The sequence below is a fragment of the Zootoca vivipara genome, chromosome 4, assembly GCF_965207765.1.
Source record: "Zootoca vivipara chromosome 4, rZooViv2.hap1.1, whole genome shotgun sequence".
Classification (NCBI taxonomy): Eukaryota; Metazoa; Chordata; class Lepidosauria; order Squamata; family Lacertidae; genus Zootoca; species Zootoca vivipara.
In genome coordinates this window covers 68,317,964-68,337,496 of record NC_142587.1, presented here as the reverse complement: position 1 = coordinate 68,337,496, position 19,533 = coordinate 68,317,964, and the positions used below count along the sequence as shown (strand labels likewise).

Here is a 19,533-nt window from a genome sequence, read left to right as displayed (position 1 = left end):
CTCGTATTTTCTTAGGAATTTTCCTATGTCTTCCTTCCTTGTTAAGATAAATTTCTTCTCTTTATAGAAAAAACATGACACCTTCCGGGTACTCCCATCTGTGTTGAATTCCATTCTTCCTCAACAGCGCCACCAGATTTTTGTATCCTTCCCTTTTGCGTGTGAACCTACCGGGGATCTCTTTAAAAACAATATTGGTCTTCAATCAATGATTAATTTGTTAGCATAACTCTGTCTCACGATTTCATTCCTCAAACTCATTGAATTGAATATTATCAAACTATCTCCAGGAGCTTTCCTTGCCTTGGCTTTTTCTGATCTGACTTTGATCCTAAAAACATTTACTATGCAGTGACTCACCTCCTCTTTTGTCATTTCCAACCATTTGGCCAATTCTTTAATTATTTTTGTCTTGATATCTTCATTTGGTTCTTCCAGTTTGTTGTGGACTTCCAGTTCGTCGCGGCCATCATTACAAGCACGGAATAGCCCTTCAGGGAATTCTGAGTTTTGTGGGGCATCTAGAGGTCATGCAAAGGCTCTGCGGAACTTGAAACCTCAGGGGGGGTTACCCTGAGGGTTGTGGTACCCAGCGGTGTCCAGCGTGCTCTCCTGCTCTCTGGTTTTTGTCTGTAAAGCCAGGGACGGGATCGAGCTGCGGGCACGAAGGGGAGAAGACCACTAACCCTACAGAACGCAGTCTCAGGCTTCAGATGAAAGCGACAAATTCCCATAAATTGAAAAGAATTTGGCAGTGAGGAGGAAAAATCTAAAGTTTTGATAAAAGAAGGAGCTAATTCGGCTTGCTGAGGGGCGAAAACAGGGGGTCTGTCCCGGCAGCGGGGAGAAATATGGCGCAGGACTGACATCGCAGGAAGCAGTGGAGGAAAGTGAAGGTGCCTGCTGAGTGAGTGATGCCTAAAGTCCTTTGTTACTTTGTAACAAGGCAATTTTTTCCGTGTTGGAAACTATTTGTATGAGTGTGCGGTGTGTGAGGATACTTTGTTATTTCCCTGAGTGGAGGATTGGCAGTTAAACTGAGAACTTTAGAAGTCTGAAACTCCAGCCCTAAAAAGGCTCTGCCGACTACGCAGCAAAAATTAGGGAGAGGGGGAAGGGAGGACTGAGAGAATCGCAACAAATACTCTGGGGGAGAGAGAGAAGCTGGAGGCTGTACGTGCGCTCTTATATATATATATGTTGAGGAGTCTTCTTCCTTCTCCTCTTCCATTTGAAACTAGGGGAAAACCTGTTGGAATGGGCCAGCAAGTGGCTGAAGAGGAATTTTGTTGCCTTGGCAGCTGGGGTCTTTCTCCTGGCTTCTTCTCCATAGTGGATTAGGTCAAAGTGACTGAAGAGTTGCGGGACCTGGCTTCTTTTTTACAGGTCTACAGGCTTGCATATGGGAATTAGGCTAATCAAGTGGCTGAAGATTTAAGTTTAAGTTCTTGAACCTTGAACTTTAAAAACGGGTGGAAAGGGATAGTGACTTATTGAGAGTTATTGAGAGTTAAAACTGTTGTGACATTGTTGTGACATTGAGGAGGGGAGCGAGGGTTTGGCGTCATCTGGTGGGTGTAATAGATATTGACAGTGATATATTTTTTGGTTATTGGAGCTCCACCTAGGGGCCAGCCTGGTACTACAGAGTATTGAGAATTTTTATTTACAGGGGAATCTCCCTCTAGTGGCAGACGTAAGTCAATACAACTAAAATTTAAATAAAAAAGATTCAAGAATGGCTGAAGAGGGGGGGGGAGCAACTGGATTAGGAATGCCTGCAGACAGAAGAGGATCAAAAGAGGAAGAAGTCAAGGACCTGGAGGCTTTATGGCAGAAAATAAAAGAAGAATTTAAACAGAATGAACAGCGTATGGAGAAGAAGCTAGGGGAGGTGCAAGAGACTATTGACAAGAAGATTGAAGGAGCAGTGGGTGAACTCACAATCAAGATAAAAGATTTGACAGAAAAATCCAAAGTGATGGAAGATACAATGAAGAAAACACAGAAAGAGGTACGTGATGTAAAAAAAGATTCAGATCAAGTAAAAGAGAAAATGTCGGATTTGGATAAAGCTCAAGAGATTGTTGGAGATGTTGGAGATGAGACAAAAGCAGATGAATTTGAAATTAAGAGGCATGTGGTAATGAAAGTATTTGAGAGACAAGTGCTGGTTTACTTAAAAGATGTTACTGATCCCTTGCTGGATCCTTTGCAATTTGCTTATCAAGCTAATAGTTCAGTAGATGACACAATCAGCATGGCATTGCACTACATCCTGCAACACCTGGATTCCTTGCAGACCTATGTGCGAGTTCTGTTTGTGGACTTTAGCTCAGCTTTTAATAATATTGCTCCATCTAAATTATTTCATCTTAATGTACCGGCCCGTTTGCAGATGGATATACAGCTTTTTAGCAGACAGCAGGCAGCAGGTGAGGCTGGGGAAAAATCATATCGAGCAACAATACCATCAATACAAGGTGCTCCCCAGGGGTGTGTCCTGCTTTTCTCTCCATATACAAATGACTGCACCTCAACTGATCCATCAGTTAAGATCTTGAAATTTGCTGGTGACACAACAGTTATTGGGCTTATCCAGGAGGAGGATGAATCTGCATATAGGCAGGAAGTAGACCATCTTGTTTCGTGATGCACCAGAAATAATTTGGTACTAAATGCCCAAAAGAAAGTAGAAATGATAATTGATTTCAGAAGGCACTCTTCTGTCCTGCCACCACTTTCAGTCCTTGGTAACATGGTAGCAGTAGTAGAGTCCTTTAAGTTCCTGGGCTCTGTTATTTCTCAAAACTTAAATTGGTCAAGCAACATCAATAGTATTATTAAAAAGGTCCACCAGAGGTTGTTTTTCCTGCATCAACAAGGGAAATTTAAATTGCCCCAGGAAGTGTTGATCCACTTTTACAGAAGCATCATTGAAACTGTTCTCTGTAATTCTATTACTGCTTGGTATGGTACAGCCTCCAAGAAAGACAAGAAAAAGCTCCAACGAGCTGTAAGAATTCCAGAAAGGGTAATTGGTGCTAGCTTACCTACAATAGAGACAATCTATGCTACTAGAGTTAAGAAGAGAGCAGAGAGAATTGCAGCTGATCCTTTACATCCCGGTCATCATCTGCTAGACTTATTCCCATCTGGGCATCGCTACAGATCTTCATATACAAAATTGGTCAGGCACAGGAACAGTTTTTTCCCTTGTGCCATTAAATTGTTAAACTCGTAGTTGTGTAACTGAAGGGGAGGTCAATTATGGGCGGGTTTCTTTGCTTTTTTGTATTGTGAGTGGAACAGTGTTTGTATGTTTACATTGCAATGTAGCCAAAACAAATTCCAAGAATGTTGGAAAATGTACTGGTACTTGGCCAATAATAAATTATTCTATTCTAAAGCTGCAGCTTTTAATCAAATCCTTCAAATAAAAGGAAAAAAGGATGAAATACGCCGGGTCAGCTTTGTGGGACGAAGCGCTGTGAGGGGACGGAGAAGGGCGAACGAGTGAGCGTGGAGAAGCCCCGCAATAATGGAAACACAGGCAGACATGAACAAAGGCATGCAGGAAGAGACACCGAGGAGCCAGTATGCAACCATGAAAGGGAAAAACAGAGGAGAGAAAATTGGGCGTAGAAAAAGCTAGAGGGACACCTAGAGGCAAAAGAAGTGAAAGACATGAGTAAAATCAACAGAAGGCAATCAAGCATAGCGGCAACGCCACCTATAGGGCAAACAGGAAATAGCAAGAATAAACTAATAAAATAAAGAACTGAACACTGTCTGCATATATTAGCTAAATGCAAAAGAACGGGTAACCCAAATAACCCAAACAAAAGAAGATCCCTGGTCCTACTCAATACAAGAGCAATTAAAAAGGGAAACTTTTAAAAGTGGAAATAGCTGGAGTTGGATTGGAATAAAAGTGCTTACTGAGACCAGGGAACTTTATTGCAACACTACCTGCCATCAAGTAACTTTTTAATATTTTCTGACATCTTTGGAAGCATACCTCTTAAAGCTTAAAAGACTTGGGCTACAATATACCGGATCACAAAGTTAAAGAATTGGACTATAACATATTGGCTTACAATTAAAAAGTTGGCTACTCTCCATTCATCGCCACCTTCTTGAAAAGGAAAAGAACTGCTGAAGAGAAGTATATAATTTTGTATTGATTGTCTGTGCTGGTCTTGTTCATTTTTTGGTCATATTCTATGTCTGAATTGTCCTGTTTGATATTGGGCCTGTCAAGTGGAACTCGGCTGTGCTAATTAACTAATCTCTGAGTGATAGAGGTATTGGAACAGATTGATATAATCCACTCTTTTTATTATTATTATTCTGGTCTTCTTACTTTTTCTTTTCTTCCTTTTATTTCTATGCAAGGATTTGCAAGGGGGGGAGGGCCCAAAATTGTAAAGGGGAGACATTACGATTCAGTTTGGGAGTGGAAAAATACTTTCACTTCTGAGCAGAACTAGGGAATGCAGGTGTGGCCTTGAACAGATCATAATAAAGATGTCAACTGTGGGAAAGTCCTCTAGTGCAGACATGGAAAAGGGAAACATGATATGGGAGCTGTTACTAGGAAGGCCTCCATTGAGAGAAGACGTGCAAGTGTACAGGAAGAGACAACAACAGAAAAAGCAGGGAAGGCAGATTACACTGACTTTCTCACACATCAGTTTATTTTTAGGAAGGAGATGGCCCAGTCAATGAAAATCCTGGCACAACAAGTGCACTCAGACTTGGAAAAATCTACTAATTTATTGATGGAACAGTTTGAGAAGTTGGGTGAAAAGGATAAGTTTGGGGGGGGGCAGTGAGGAACTGGGTCATCTGAAAGAGGAAGAGAAAGCTATTATGGGGACTGTGGGAGGCCTCCAAGAAAGACAAAATGATTTGGAAGACCAAATCCTGCTTTTGCAGTTAAAAGAGAGGGGGGGGGGAAACAGTGAGATTAAGAGGATTACCAATTGCAGAGGAAGAACAGAATTTAGAAACATACGTTGCAAAGGCAATCGCAGACTGGATGGGGGAGAGTCAAGAGTGGGTGGTGGAAATGATTGAGAGCTGTTTCAGAGTTTGCATGAGGGGAACTAGACAGAGAAAGCAACTAGGAGATGTCCTCTTAACACTTGTTACAAAAAAAGCAAGGGATGCAATCCTTTTAAAAAAAAAACTTTGAAGACAATCTTGTGGTTGCTGGACAGAAGCTAGCCATTTTTAGGGAAATCCCCTTTAAATTTAGAATTTGAAGACAGAGATACAGGTTTTTGACAACAGCTCTGAGAAGAGCAGACAGAATACCCAGAAAAGATCTCACTTACATTTATGAAAAAGAGACACAGGCTGACAACAGAATATTAGGCCAGGGAAATTTTAAAAAAACACAGAAAAGATCTAGAAACCGGACATGACATAAAAAAGGACGCATTAGCAGATCAAAGAGCTATATATACATTTATATCTCTATCTCCTGATCATCATTAAAGAAGTGGTGGTGGTGGAAGAGGAGGAGGAGGAGGAGTTTGGACTTGATATTCCACCTTTCACTCCCCTTAAGGAATCTCAAAGTGGCTAACAATCTCCTTTCCCTTCCTCCCCACAACAAACACTCTGTGAGGTGAGTGAGGCTGAGAGACGTCAGAGAAGTGTATAAAATGAGCTGCAATTTTAAACCTAATTTTTTGGTTTAAAAAACCCCCTAGTCTTCTACACAGAAAAATACAGCATATAAGGGCCAGCAGCTTAAGGAGACAGGGAGATCTTGATACATTGTTCTATACAGTGGTACCTCGGGTTATGAACACAATTGGTTCCGGAAGTCTGTTCATAAACTGAAGCGTTCATAAACTGAAGCAAACTTTCCCATTGAAAGTAATGAGACGTGGATTAATCTGTTCCAGACGGTCCGCGGAGTACTTAAACTGAAGCATTCATAAACTGAAGTGAACTTTCCCATTGAAAGTAACGGAAAGTGGTTTAATCAGTTCCAGACGGGTCCGCGGAGTACTCAACCTGAAGCGTACTTGACCCGAAGCATGGGTGTAATTGGTTCTGGAAGTCTGTTCATAAACTGAAACGTTCATAAAATGAAGCAAACTTTCCCATTGAAAGTAATGGAAAGTGAATTAATCTGTTCCAGATGGGTATGCAGTGTTCATAAACCAAAAATTTGTAAACTGAGGTGTTCATAAACCGAGGTTCCAATGTACTCCATTCCAGAATGTGAATGCAGGGAGGTGGGACCTATTCGGATGGTACGTCCCCGCCACTTATTGGATCCAAATGGTTTCCAGAGAGTGGTAGGGGATGCTTTATCCCATGTTGATGGCCTCTCAGCCGACTTCCTGGTGGCCCGCTGGAATGTGGAGTTAACCAGGGCTATTGACTGTTTGGCTCCGAAGCGCCCTCTCCAATTGCATGGAGCCCGGACAGCCCCGTGGTTTTCCCTGGAGCTGAGGGCGATGAAACAGTCGCTGAGACGGCTAGAGCGCCAGTGGCGGAAAACTCATTCTGAATCTGACCGAACACAGGCTAGAGCTCAACTTCGAGCCTACCAAGTGGCAATAGCGACGGCGAAGAGGACCTTCTTCGCCGTTTCTATCGCATCTGCAGAAAACAGCAGCAGGAGACTATTCCAGGTGGTTCGCAATCTATCCGAACCACCTTCGTCATCGGGGCCTGATAGGGACCCCAATATCTCCTGCAATGCTTTTGCGAAGTTTTTTGCAGATAATGTCGCTAAGATTCGGAGGGAGGTAGACTCCACTGTGGGAGCAGGGCCGGGGCGGGAGAGTGCTAGAGACCTGTCTAGTCCAGTTGTGTGGGATCAATTCCAATCTGTTACCTCCGAGGATGTGGACAGGCTGCTTGGACGAGTGAAACCAACCACCTGTCTCCTTGATCCTTGCCCATCCTGGCTTATAAAAGCTAGCCGGGAAGGGCTGGGCGATGGGCTTCGCGGGTTGGTGAATGCTTCTCTCTGTGAGGGAGCCTTTCCAGACCCGCTGAAAGAGGCGGTTATTAAACCGCTTCTTTAAAAACCATCTTTAGATGCGGCCAATATGGCCAACTATCACCCAGTCTCAAATCTTCCATTCTTGGGCAAGGTGATTGAGCGAGTGGTTGCTGAACAACTCCAAGCACGCCTGGAAGAAGCGGACCATTTGGATCCCTTCAAGTCGGGATTCAGGCCTCATCATGGGACTGAAACTGCCTTGGTCGCACTGGTTGATGATCTCCGGCGGGCTAGGGACAAAGGTGACAGCTGTTTCCTAGTTCTGCTGGATCTCTCAGCGGCTTTCGACACCATCAACCATAACATCCTTCTGGACCACCTAGAGGGGTTGGGAGCTGGGGGCACTGTCATACAGTGGTTCCGCTCCTTCCTACTGGGCCGTGTTCAGAAAGTGGTGGTGGGGGATGAGTGTTCGGACCCCTGGGCTCTCACTTGTGGGGTGCCTCAGGGTTCTGTCCTCTCCCCCATGCTTTTTAACATCTACATGCAGCCGCTGGGAGATATCATCAGGGGGTTTGGGCTGGGTGTTCATCATTATGCGAACGATACCCAGCTCTACCTCTCTTTCAAATCAGAACCAGTGAAGGCGGTGAAGGTTCTGTGTGAGTACCTGGAGGTGGTTGGAGGATGGATGGCGGCTAACAGATTGAGGTTGAATCCTGGCAAGACATAAGTACTGTTTGTGGGGGACAGGAGGCGGGCAGGTGTGGAGGACTCCCTGGTCCTGAATGGGGTAACTGTGCCCCTGAAGGACCAGGTGCGCAGCCTGGGAGTCATTCTGGACTCACAGCTGTCCATGGAGGCACAGGTCAATTCTGTGTCCGGGGCAGCTGTCTATCAGCTCCACCTGGTACGCAGGCTGAGACCCTACCTGCCTGCGGATTGTCTCGCCAGAGTGGTGCATGCTCTGGTTATCTCCCGCTTGGACGACTGCAATGCGCTCTACGTGGGGCTACCTTTGAAGGTGACCGGGAAACTACAACTAATCCAGAATGCGGCAGCTAGACTGGTGACTGGGAGCGGCCGCCGAGACCACATAACACCGGTCTTGAAAGATCTACATTGGCTTCCAGTACGTTTCCGAGCACAGTTCAAAGTGTTGGTGCTGACCTTTAAAGCCCTAAACGGCCTTGGTCCCGTATACTTGAAGGAGCGTCTCCACCCCCATCGTTCTGCCCGGACACTGAGGTCCAGCTCCGAGGGCCTTCTGGCAGTTCCCTCATTGCGAGAAGCCAAGTTGCAGGGAACCAGGCAGAGGGCCTTCTCGGTGGTGGCACCTGCCCTGTGGAACGCCCTCCCATCAGATGTCAAAAAGGAAAACAGCTACCAGATTTTTAGAAGACATCTGAAGGCAGCCCTGTTTAGGGAGGCTTTTAATGTTTAACAAATTAGTGTATTTTAATGTTTCTGTTGGAAGCCGCCCAGAGTGGCTGGGGAAACCCGGCCAGATGGGCGGGATATAAATAATAAATTATTATTATTATTATTATTATTATTATTATTATTATTATTATTAGAGAACCATTTGCCAGTCTGAAGTGTCCCAGATAAGCCTTCCATATCTCCATCGGCTGGAGAGACATGAAGAACTGAACCTATCCTATCTGTGTTGTTGTTGTTGTTGTTGTTGTTGTTGTTGTTGTTGTTGTTGTTGTTGTTGCCTAAGATCTTTTGCTTATTGGTTATATTGCTGGCTTTGTAGTTTATTCCAGTTGCTGTTGGCTTTACATTAGACTCCATTCTAGGTTGCTGATCAATTTCCTTGCTAATGTTTACCAATTAATAAAAGTTCATCTCTACCTAAAAGTCTGTTGGTCCTCCGTCCAGTGGAATCCCAAGAACCTCTTGCTTGCCTGGTGGTTGTTATTGGCCAAACAGCCAGTAGGGGATGCTGGCAAGACAGCACCTGTACACAGCGCTAGATTGCACCACCACTCAGTTTCATTGCATGACCTTGAGTTCTAGTATTTAAAAGAGAAAAACCATTTGTAGTTTATAAAAGCTCCTTATCATTTAGCTGCGTAGTGACCTTTCGGCCCTGGAATGAGACCCTGCAAATATCATAGCTTGTAAGGAAAGTCTTCCACCCATCAGACCTCTTTCTGTTTGGATACCTTGGTGTTGTCATGGAACAATTTTTCTCTAATTTCTTCTTAAGGTTGATTCATCCTCCCACTGGCTTCGAACCACCTCTCTTGTGATGTCAGACAATCCAGAACTCCTCCCATTTAAGCTATACAATTTCCTGATTGGCTGCTGATCATATCAAATCAGGAAATGGTATAGCTTAAATGGAGGCGTTCTGGATTGTCTGACATCACAAGGGAGGTGGTTCATATCCAATCAGCATCCCACATAAAGCTTAAACCCAGGAAAATGTTTATTTCAGTTCCTTACTCCTTACGCTATGCTAGAAATATTGTACCAGGAAATATGGCATACTGTGTTAGTGCAAATCTTCATTTGCAAAGTTAAAGCACAAAGAAAAGGAACAGAAGCAATCAAATTTCAAGATTATTGGTCCATCTACATTTACTGAATGTATCATCATCAAAACATACATGCCACCACTGCTATTTTTCCCTGAAAAAAAGGGTACTGGAACCATTGGCAGAGGAACAGGAGTGCAGAGGGAGTGGCCTGCCCCCCGCACCACGATTCCGATCTGGTGCAATTGCGGCGCACCCCGGACACGTGCTGCGCACCCCCTGCACGCCAGGTGCCACGCCCCCAGAACGCATGTCACGCCCTCGCGGGCGGCATACCACACACCCCGGATGCATGCCATGCCCCTGCAGGTTGCATGCCACACCCACAGGATGCACATCACACACCCTGGGGCGCACCCCCTCCCCACGGAGGGTGCCAGCAATGCCCCTGCCTGCTCTCCGCTCCCGGTAGTGGAGCATGCAGCTTTGCCACTGTTTGGAACTGACCACAAACACTACCCTTGCTCTCTTATAATGGTGAGCTGAGAGGTGTCAGAACTGAGTTCCAGTGAGTTCCATATGCAAAAAAGCCCTGCATGCAACTGACCATCACCACAATGTAAGTCATAGAGAACTGTTCTTGGGTAGAACGATAGATCTGCACAAACTCTGAACTTGACTTTGATAAGCTTCATATGGGACACGGGTGGCACTGTGGGTTAAACCACAGAGCCTAGGGCTTGCCGATCAGAAAGTTGGCGGTTCGAATCCCCATGACGGGGTGAGCTCCCATTGTTCGGTCCCTGCGCCTGCCAACCTAGCAGTTCGAAAGCACGTCAAAGTGCAAGTAGATAAATAGGTACCGCTCCGGTGGGAAGGTAAACGGCGTTTCTGTGCACAGCTCTGGTTTGCCAGAAGCAGCTTCGTCATGCTGGCAACATGACCTGGAAGCTGTATGCTGGCTCCCTCGGCCAGTAAAGCAAGATGAGCGCCGCAACCCCAGAGTCCTCCATGACTGGACCTAATGGTCAGGGGTCCCTTTACCCTTTACCTTTAAGCTTCATATGCTAGAAACCCCTCATAACTATGTATACTTGTTTCTCTTATTGTTCATTATGTTTTTGTATGATCATATGTCTGCACCAATAAAAATAATAAAAATAAAAATCTCCTTCATGGATCACTGCCTTGTCACAGCGAAGGAGCTTGGATACCTCAGAGAAGCTGTGAGCTATGCCGTGCAGGGCCACCCAAGATGGAGAGGTAATAGTAGAGATTTTTGACTAAACGTGCTCCATCTGGAGCAGGAACCGGCAAGCCACTCCAGTATCCCTGCCAAGAAAACTCCATGGACAAAGACAACAGGCATATAACAGTTACGACGCTGGAAGTTTAGTCCCTCAAGTCAGAAGGCATCCAACATGCAACTGAGGAAGAGCAGAGGAAGTGAAAGGAAAGTCCAATGCTATTTCCAAAACAAGGAGAGACAAGAAGACCTTCTTAAATGAGCAATGCAAAGAAATAGAGGAAAACAACAGAATGGGAAAAACCAGAGATCTGTTCAAGAAAATTGGAGATATGAAAGGAACATGTCATGCAAAGATTACCATAATAAAGGACAAAAGTGGAAAGGACCTAACAGAAGCAGAAGACATCAAGAAGAGGTGGCAAGAATACACAGAGGAATTATACCAGGACGATATGGAGGTCTCGTACACCCCAGGTAGTGTGGTTGCTGACCTTGAGCCAGGCATCCTAGAGCAGCGTTTCTCAACCTTTTTTGGGCCACGGCACACTTGTTCCATGAAAAAAATCACGATGCACACCACCTCCATAAGACATACCTCCATGCCCTGTAGAGCGAGACCACCGAGCGCCCCAGCCAGTCAGAGGGGCCTGGAACCGGCTGCTGTTGCTGCTGCTGTAGCAGCAGGGAGCGCGCGGAGCGCCCTGCAGCGCCTGGCCTCTTCTTTTTTGGGAGGGGGGGCTGCCCGAGGAACCGGCGTGCCTGGAACCGGCTGCCCGAGGAACCGGCGTGCCGGGAACCGGCGGCTGCAGAGCGGAGCGCTCCGAAGCGCCGAGCGCTCGGAGCGCCCTGCAGCGCCTGGCCTCTTCTTCTTCTTCTTCTTCTTCTTCTTCTTCTTCTTCTTCTTCTTCGGGGGGGGGGGGCTGCCCAAGGCCGGCGGCTGCAGAGCGGAGCGCTCCAAAGTGCCGAACGCTCGGAGCGCCCTGCAGCGCCTGGCCTCTTCTTCTTCTTCTTCTTCTTCTTCTTCTTCTTCTTCTTCTTCTTCTTCTTCTTCTTCTTCGGGGGGGGGCTGCCCAAGGCCGGCGGCTGCAGAGCGGAGCGCTCCAAAGTGCCGAACGCTCGGAGCGCCCTGCAGCGCCTGGCCTCTTCTCTCTCTTTTTTTGGGGGGGGGCTGCCCGAGGCCTGCCGCCTCGGTGCCTGGAACCGGCGGCTGCAGAGCGGAGCACTCCGAAACGGTGAGCGCTCGGAGCACCCTGCAGCGCCTGGCCTCTTTTCTTTTCTTTTTTTGCTGCCCAAGGCCGGCGGCTACATAGCCTCTGAAGCGCCGAGCGCTCGGAGCGCCCTGCAGTGCCTGGCCTCTTCTTCTTCTTCTTCTTCTTCTTCTTCTTCTTCTTCTTCTTCTTCTTCTTCTTCTTCTGGGGGGGGCTGCCCAAGGCCGGCGGCTGCAGAGCGGAGCGCTCCAAAGTGCCGAGCGCTCGGAGCGCCCTGCAGCGCCTGGCCTCTTCTCTCTCTTTTTTGGGGGGGGCTGCCCAAGGCCAGCAGCACGTGACAAGGCAGAAAATCGCCCTTCTCGCATGTCCCGGCACACCAGCCAGCGTCTGGCGGCACACTAGTGTACCGCGGAACGGCGGTTGAGAAACGCTGTCCTAGAGAGTGAAGTGAAATGGGCCTTAGAAAGCACTGCTAATAATAAGGCCAGTGGAAGTGATGATATTCCGGCTGAACTATTTAAAGGTGCTACACTCAAGGTGCTACACTCAATATGCCAGCAAGTTTGGAAAACTCAGCAGTAGACAGAGGAATGGAGAAGATCAGTCTACATCCCAATCCCAAAGAACGGCAGTGCCAAAGAATGCTCCAACTACCACACAATTGTGCTCATTTCTCATGCTAGCAAAGTTATTCTTAAAATTCTACAAGGCAGGCTTACGAAGTATGTGGACTGAGAACTCCCAGAAGTGCAAGCTGGATTTCGAAGGGGCAGAGGAACCAGAGACCAAATAGCAAACATGCACTGGATTATGGAGAAAGCTAGAGAGTTCCAGAAAAAAAACATCTACTTCTGCTTCATTGACTGCGCAAAAGACTTTGACTGTGTCAACCACAGCAAACAATGGCAAGTTCTTAAAGAAATGGGACTGCCTGATCACCTCATCAGTCCTCTGAGAAATCTCTATGTGGGACAAGAAACTACAGTTAGAACTGGGGAAGGAATAACTGATTGATTCAAAATTGGGAGAGGAGTATGACAAGGCTGTATATTGTCTCCCTGCTGAATTAACTTATATGCAGAATTCATCATGCGAAAGGCTGGACTGGATGAATCCCAAACTGGAATTAAGATTGCCAGAAGAAATACCAACAATCTCAGATATGCTGATGACACAATCTTGATGGCGGAAAGTGAGGAGGAATTAAAGAATCGCGACTGGACCCATTGGCCTTTACTTTAATGCTAATTATGTACTTAAAAGGTAAAGGGACTCCTGACCATTAGGTCCAGTCGTGACCGACTCTGGGGTTGCGCGCTCATCTCGCATTATTGGCCGAGGGAGCCGGCGTATAGCTTCCAGGTCATGTGGCCAGCATGACTAAGCCGCTTCTGGCAAACCAGAGCAGCACATGGAAACGCCGTTTACCTTCCCGCTGTAGCGGTTCCTATTTATCTACTTGCATTTTGACGTGCTTTCGAACTGCTAGGTTGGCAGGAGCTGGGACCAAGCAATGGGAGCTCACCCCGTCACAGGGATTCGAACCGCCGACCTTCTGATCAGCAAGCCCTAGGCTCAGTGGTTTAACCACAGCGCCACCTGGGTCCCTCATTATGTACTTACATAATCAGCAGTGTCATGGCAGTAAGGATGAAAATCTCAAGTACGACAAATCTTTCACCCGTTGGAGATGTGATGAAGTCAACCATGTTCTGAAAGCAGGTGCTTGAAGAAAGAAAATTCTGCTTTAGCCATCAGTAGCCAGCATACCATTCCCAGCACAGGAAAAAGGGTTTCCATATGCTGTGGAAGCCATCAGCCAGAGACAGTAAATTGTTTAGGGGGTGGTCACTTGGTAGGATAAGCAGGGGGAGGAAGCAGGGTGAGGTGCCTTGCTGCTTGAGGAAACTTTTCTGACCTATGTCTGGATCAGAAACAGTAGCCTTTGATACTAAGGGACTTTCTGCTGATGCTCCCTCTGTACACATAATTCCACATACAGAAGCTGGGCTGGGCTGGCCATTGGCACTTATTCCGATGCTGCTGATGGGGCAGCCTACTGAGGAGGTGCAGTGCAGCTTGTGTGGTCTACCCATCTCTACCCACCCCAGCACCTGCTACTTGAGGCAACTGCCTCAGTCTGCCTAATGGTGGCGCCATTCCTGGCTGCACACAGTAAAGGAACACCACAGCCAGCAGCAAAGAGTGGGCTGAAACCTGGGGTTTCTATGGGGCTTAGTGGATCTCTGCCACCCAAAGAGCTGTTTTGGCTTATCTCTGCACTCCTCCCTGGCACAACATGACTGGTTCCACTCCCTGCCTGTCTCTCCATCAACTTCCCTTTCCCATGCATTCTTCTACTTTATGAGAAACCTCATCCCATATGACTGTGTTGTATACAGGCCATCAGTTTCATCATCTGCTGCTGCTGAATCCTTTCTGGATGCTTCATTATTTACTCTGCACTCTTTGCGGGTGTTGTTGTCTCCATCCTCTCAGTTTTGTCTGTGAAACAACAAGCCATTATAACATGGAGAATAAAATTATGAACACATTTGTTGGACTGTAAGTCTCTTGTCAAGCATGAAAGCTCACAGAATTCACTTTTGTTCTCCTGCCCTTAATCTCCCTATTACAGAAACATAATTTTTAAAGTAGATGCACATCTACAAATGTCAAGGATTTCATCGGAATAAAGTTGAAATGGTCAAAAACATCAGGCCAGAAATATGTCTCAATGAGGCATTTCCAACATTACACTTTGGCGTCTATCCAGGGCCGGTGCGCACATTTAGGCGAACTAGGCAGTTGCCTAGAGCGGCAAAATGGAGGGGGCGCTGGCCATCCTGCTCGTTGCCGCCCGCCACCCGCCTGCTGCAACCGCCGCCGGCGCAGGCAGGTCACTGCAGGAGCCGCATGACCAGCCCGCCTTGCACTCTCGCTCGCTCCCCGGCTGCTGCTCCTCCACCCACCCCTGCCTCGCTCTGGCAGCAACGCACAGCCTCCTCCCGCCATGAGGGCCGCCCCCCCCCCGCAAAGAAGGGAGGCGCTGCGTGCTCGCAGGCTGAGACGTCGACGAAGAAAGAGGCGTGCGCTCCTATCCGGAGACAGCAGCAAAGCCACTCTCTGCCTGTGCAGTGCACCCTGGGGAGCTGCCCAAGGCCGGGCGTGAGGATTGGAGTGCGGAGAGGAGGCGGGGTGGGCGGAGGGAGGAGGGGCGGCAGCGCCTCCACACATTCTCTTCTCTGACGCCCCTTTTCCTCCTGGTCTCCTGCGTAGTGATAGTGAAGGTTTGCTGAGGCTGCTCATTAAAGCGCACCTCTTTAAAGAGAGGAAGAGCAAGCCGGGCTTGCCTCCGCCTCCTCTCCGCACCCCAAACCCTACGCCCAGCCTTGGGCAGCTCCCCAGGGTGCACTGCAGAGGCAGAGAGTGGCTTTGCTGCTGTCTCCGGATAGGAGCACGCCTTCGTTGCAATGTGCTCGGCCAGCTCCGGATGGTGTCCGAAGCAGTTGGAGCAAAAACTTTTGGGGGAGGCGAATATTTGAGTAACGTCCATCGCGTCAAATGGCGGGCAGATGTTCTGTGCCACTTGATTGGAAGCCACGCAGGGCTTGTAGGCACCGTGTAACTCGGAACTGTCTGTTGCTCCAGGGTCTTTCACAGCCCTACCTGGAGATGCCTGTGCATGTGTCCTGCTACCACTGAGAAGAAACCCCTTTCCTGTGTGTGTGTGTGTGTGTGTAATCGGCTACCTACAACAATTGCCTTCCAAAACTCGCACCCTCACCCAAGTTTCTGTTGGGATTCACAGAATGCTGTGCGAAATAGTAAGTATGCAGGCCTGAGTGTACTAGTAAAGTGAAACTGGCTGATGCAATACTTTCTGTAGAAGTGCTGGGTCAGAATGACTCAGCAGTAATGTGCTGTCAGTTGATTGGCTTTCAGTGGTTTAAAAGGGAAACCTATCCAGCAGTGGTGGTGTTGCAGAAGGGTGTGGTCAGTGAGAGGTTTAGAGACTGTATGAACTGCTCATGTATGAACTGCCTATAGATATTTGTATATAGCTCACAATAAATATACTGCACTAAAGAACTGGAACTCTTAACATCTCTGCTAAAGCGCCGTGAAGGAATTCGCGACAGTTTCACACTCCCAAACAGAGTTTGAACAGTGGATCCTGGTTGCGCACAACATGCTAAATGCATGATTTCAGTGAAAGTTGCACCCATTAATTGCCACATAACTTGTGAGAACTCAGGCTGCAATCCAGACCTCCCTCCACCAGCATGGCTTTGTAGAGTGGTGGAGTCACCCACTGCAGTGAGATTGCTGAGCCAGCATGAAGTTGGTGTGGAGGTTGGGCCAGATGCCATCATGAAATTAATAATAATAATAATAATAATAATAATAATAATAATAATAATAATAATAACAACAACAGTGCCTTAGCCAAGGAGAAGCCATTTTATACCGTTCTATATGCAGAGGTCAGAGGAGGGTTATTCCGTCCGTATTAAATGGATTAATCCTTGCTGACCCAGCCTGCTGACCCAGGCGATCCCCTGCTGACCGAATACGCCCGTCTCCCTTTGCATAACCTATCACCTGAATCCTGCCCCAACCTCCTGGAAAACATGCATAATAATGCTTTAGCTCAGGAAGCCCCGAGCCGACAGCAATTGCGCATTTTCGCACCAACCCCTCCTCCCAGGAAGGAGACTTACTGATTCTAAAACCCTCTTTAATTCTACCTGAATAAAACTATGTTGTATAATCCTATCTGTTTGATTCTACTTTTAACAAGGGTTTCCTTCTATGTACTCTTCTACGTGTGGTTTCGCTAAACTTTGAGATTTTCGTAAAGTGTCAAAACCATGAATGTATTACTGTTGCTGAAATGTATCCCTCCTTTCACTACTAGTTACTTTATTTCTGTAATACTCTGTGGAACTTTGAGTGTACGCGTCCTCTCCCTTTAATATTGTTCCTATGTATTACCGGTACTTGTATCACATTCTGTCAGTCTCTTCGCATAGTGTAAATTTCCTTGAACAACTCTATACTTCCTCCCGTCCTGACAAGTTCTCTTGTGACCCCCTACCACACTGCCATCTAGCCTGTCTTATAATAATGACACTAATACACAACTCAGTGAAGAAAAACAAGTTCATTCAACACAGGTGTCATCCTGTGAACAAATAAAATGTATGCAAAATCATTATCAGGACCATCACCCCAATTGTCCTGCTAAGGTCCCCACATCGAAAAACCTATCAACCCCTTGTACTCACCTGATTCCCCTCCTCCCAACCTGTCTCCCGCCTTTTCTTGTGACTGTGTAACATGGGGAGAAAATATTATAAAAGTGGGGAGCTCCCTTTGTTCTGGGTTCTTCGCTCTGTCCTGTGCGTGAGGGAAGGACCCTGTTGCAACAGTTTTTCTTTTACTAGAAATAAACTGCCTTGCTTTCTAGATGCTCTGGTGTGGTCCCTGTCATTTTACTCCGCCAAGGAGCTCCTTAAACTGCTCTCCTTGTCAGGTTCTCGGACTCTTCCTGGGTCAGAACCAAGTTGTTTCTGGGTCACCCGACCCCCTAAATTCCTATAACAGGGTGATTGCCCAGGTCAATTTACTTATTGGTCAGGCTTAAGGCAATCTGTTATCGACTATATTCTTATCTCTCAAGATCTTTTTGATGAACATATTGAATTTATGGTAGATACAAGAACCGAAAGTGACCATTTACCCTGAAATCTCAAAAGGACTGAATTTTGGGGACCCACCAGATGTGGGCTTGCCCCACAGGCACTCGTATTTTATGATTTACAACAAAGAGGCAGAACCAGAATCAAATGGTCCCCTCATGTCAATAACAGGTTTAGCCTCTGGACACAATCAGCAGAAGGTCAGCTCTTCTGGGATAATTTGACCTCCAACAACGTCAAAGAGACCTCCCCAATTGATCAATATAACTTATTAACCCAAAAACTTCAATAGCTGCTTTCAAGACCTAGAAGCTCTAACCATAATGAATACTCTACTAATAAAAAATAGTTTGATTGAGAATGTATCCAGGCAAAACTTATACTCAGAGAATGCTTTACGGTCTTCCAGCAAAATCCTAATCCAATTACTAAATTTGAATTACAACAACAACAACAACAACAACAACAACAACAACAACAAAGAATTACAAAGAGCTATTAAAAACCAAAAAAAGAGTCACAGATTCTCTTATCTGGCAGGCCCCATAGAAAAAGACAATGTCAGTTTTTGGAAAATTATCTCCACCCAAACCAAATCACATAATGAGGGCACAACAATCCCTGCAGATATATGGGAAGAGCATTATAAAGTGTTGTTTAGGGACCAATGGCATCCCGCGCCTCTTGAGATTTATTTAGATAATGCTGCACCATGGCCCCCAATATCTCAATCTGAAATCACTTCATTAATTCTACAAATGAAATCTGGTAAAGCCCCAGGAAGTGATTTCATTGTTGTTGAACTTCTGAAAGCACAAATAAATTGGTGGGCCCCGGTTCTCGCAAATCTATTTTAATATACTGTATAGATATGACAGCTCAAATTCCTAAAGACTGGGGACTGGCCATAATTGTTCCTATACTTAAAAAGGCCAATCCCTCTGATCTAACTATAGACCAACTAGTCTTCTGAATGTGGTCTGCAAACTATATACAAAACATCTGTGCCTAAAATTGTGTGAATGGTTGGACCATAATGATTTACTAAAAATTGAACAAGCAAGCTTTACATCTGGATGTTCCACTATTGATCACTGCTTAGTGTTAGGTTATTTTATTTATAAATACATGAAACATTGGAAAAAGTCATTGTATGCGGCCTTTGTGGACCTAAAGGCAGCATTTGATTCTGTGTCTAGGGGTAGGCTTTGGGCCAACATGGGTATTAACAGAAGGCTATTACTTCTGATGATTAAGCTTCATGAAAATAATACCCTTCAGATAAGATTTGCACAGGACGGCAGACTTTCTAGAGGAATCCCAGTTCAAAGAGAGGGTTAGACAAGGATGTTTACTAGCTCCTTTTTTATTCAACATCTATGTTAATTCTGTGATCACATGCTGTCATGAAATTGATACCCCCGCCCCCGTGTTTTCTAGTGGTAAAAAAGTACCAGTTCTAATGTATGCGGATGACGCTTTTCTTCTCTATCAAACTAAAGTTGGTTTGAAACGTGCCTTAGGGAAGTCTAGCGACCAATGCAACACCGAATTGTTAACAATTAATTTTGCCAATTTTGTACATTTCAACCGTTCCTTCAAGAAAGACAATTGGAATATAAAGGGAAACGCCATAGAACAAATTAAGATCTTCCAATATTTAGGCATAACCTTCTCCTACAATGCCAAATTGTCAACACACTTGACCGCATCAGCTACTTCAGCAGGAAGAAGGGCAAATGCCATCCTTAGATTATTCAGAAGGAAAGGCGCTGGCTTCCTTCCTATGGCCTTAAAATCTTTCAGGCAAAATCTTTAGCCCGGCTCCTGTATGGCTCTCAAATCGGACCTTCTGCCAATCTTAAGACCCGTGAAACAGTACAATCAATATTTTTAAGATCACTAT

The 19,533-nt window shown here is 46.1% G+C and overlaps 1 protein-coding gene and 1 long non-coding RNA gene across 2 annotated transcripts in view; both read right to left on the bottom strand.

Annotated features, from left to right (window-relative positions):
- LOC148685987 (uncharacterized) overlaps positions 1 to 13,649 on the bottom strand; it is a 39,803-nt gene extending 26,154 nt beyond the window's left edge. The window contains exon 1 of the long non-coding RNA XR_015949859.1: positions 13,546 to 13,649. This is a non-coding gene — a long non-coding RNA (uncharacterized LOC148685987). The remainder of the gene's footprint in view (positions 1 to 13,545) is intronic.
- The window catches only part of CD47 (CD47 molecule), a 636,578-nt gene that overhangs the window by 102,311 nt on the left and 514,734 nt on the right, over positions 1 to 19,533 (bottom strand). The window lies entirely within an intron of this gene.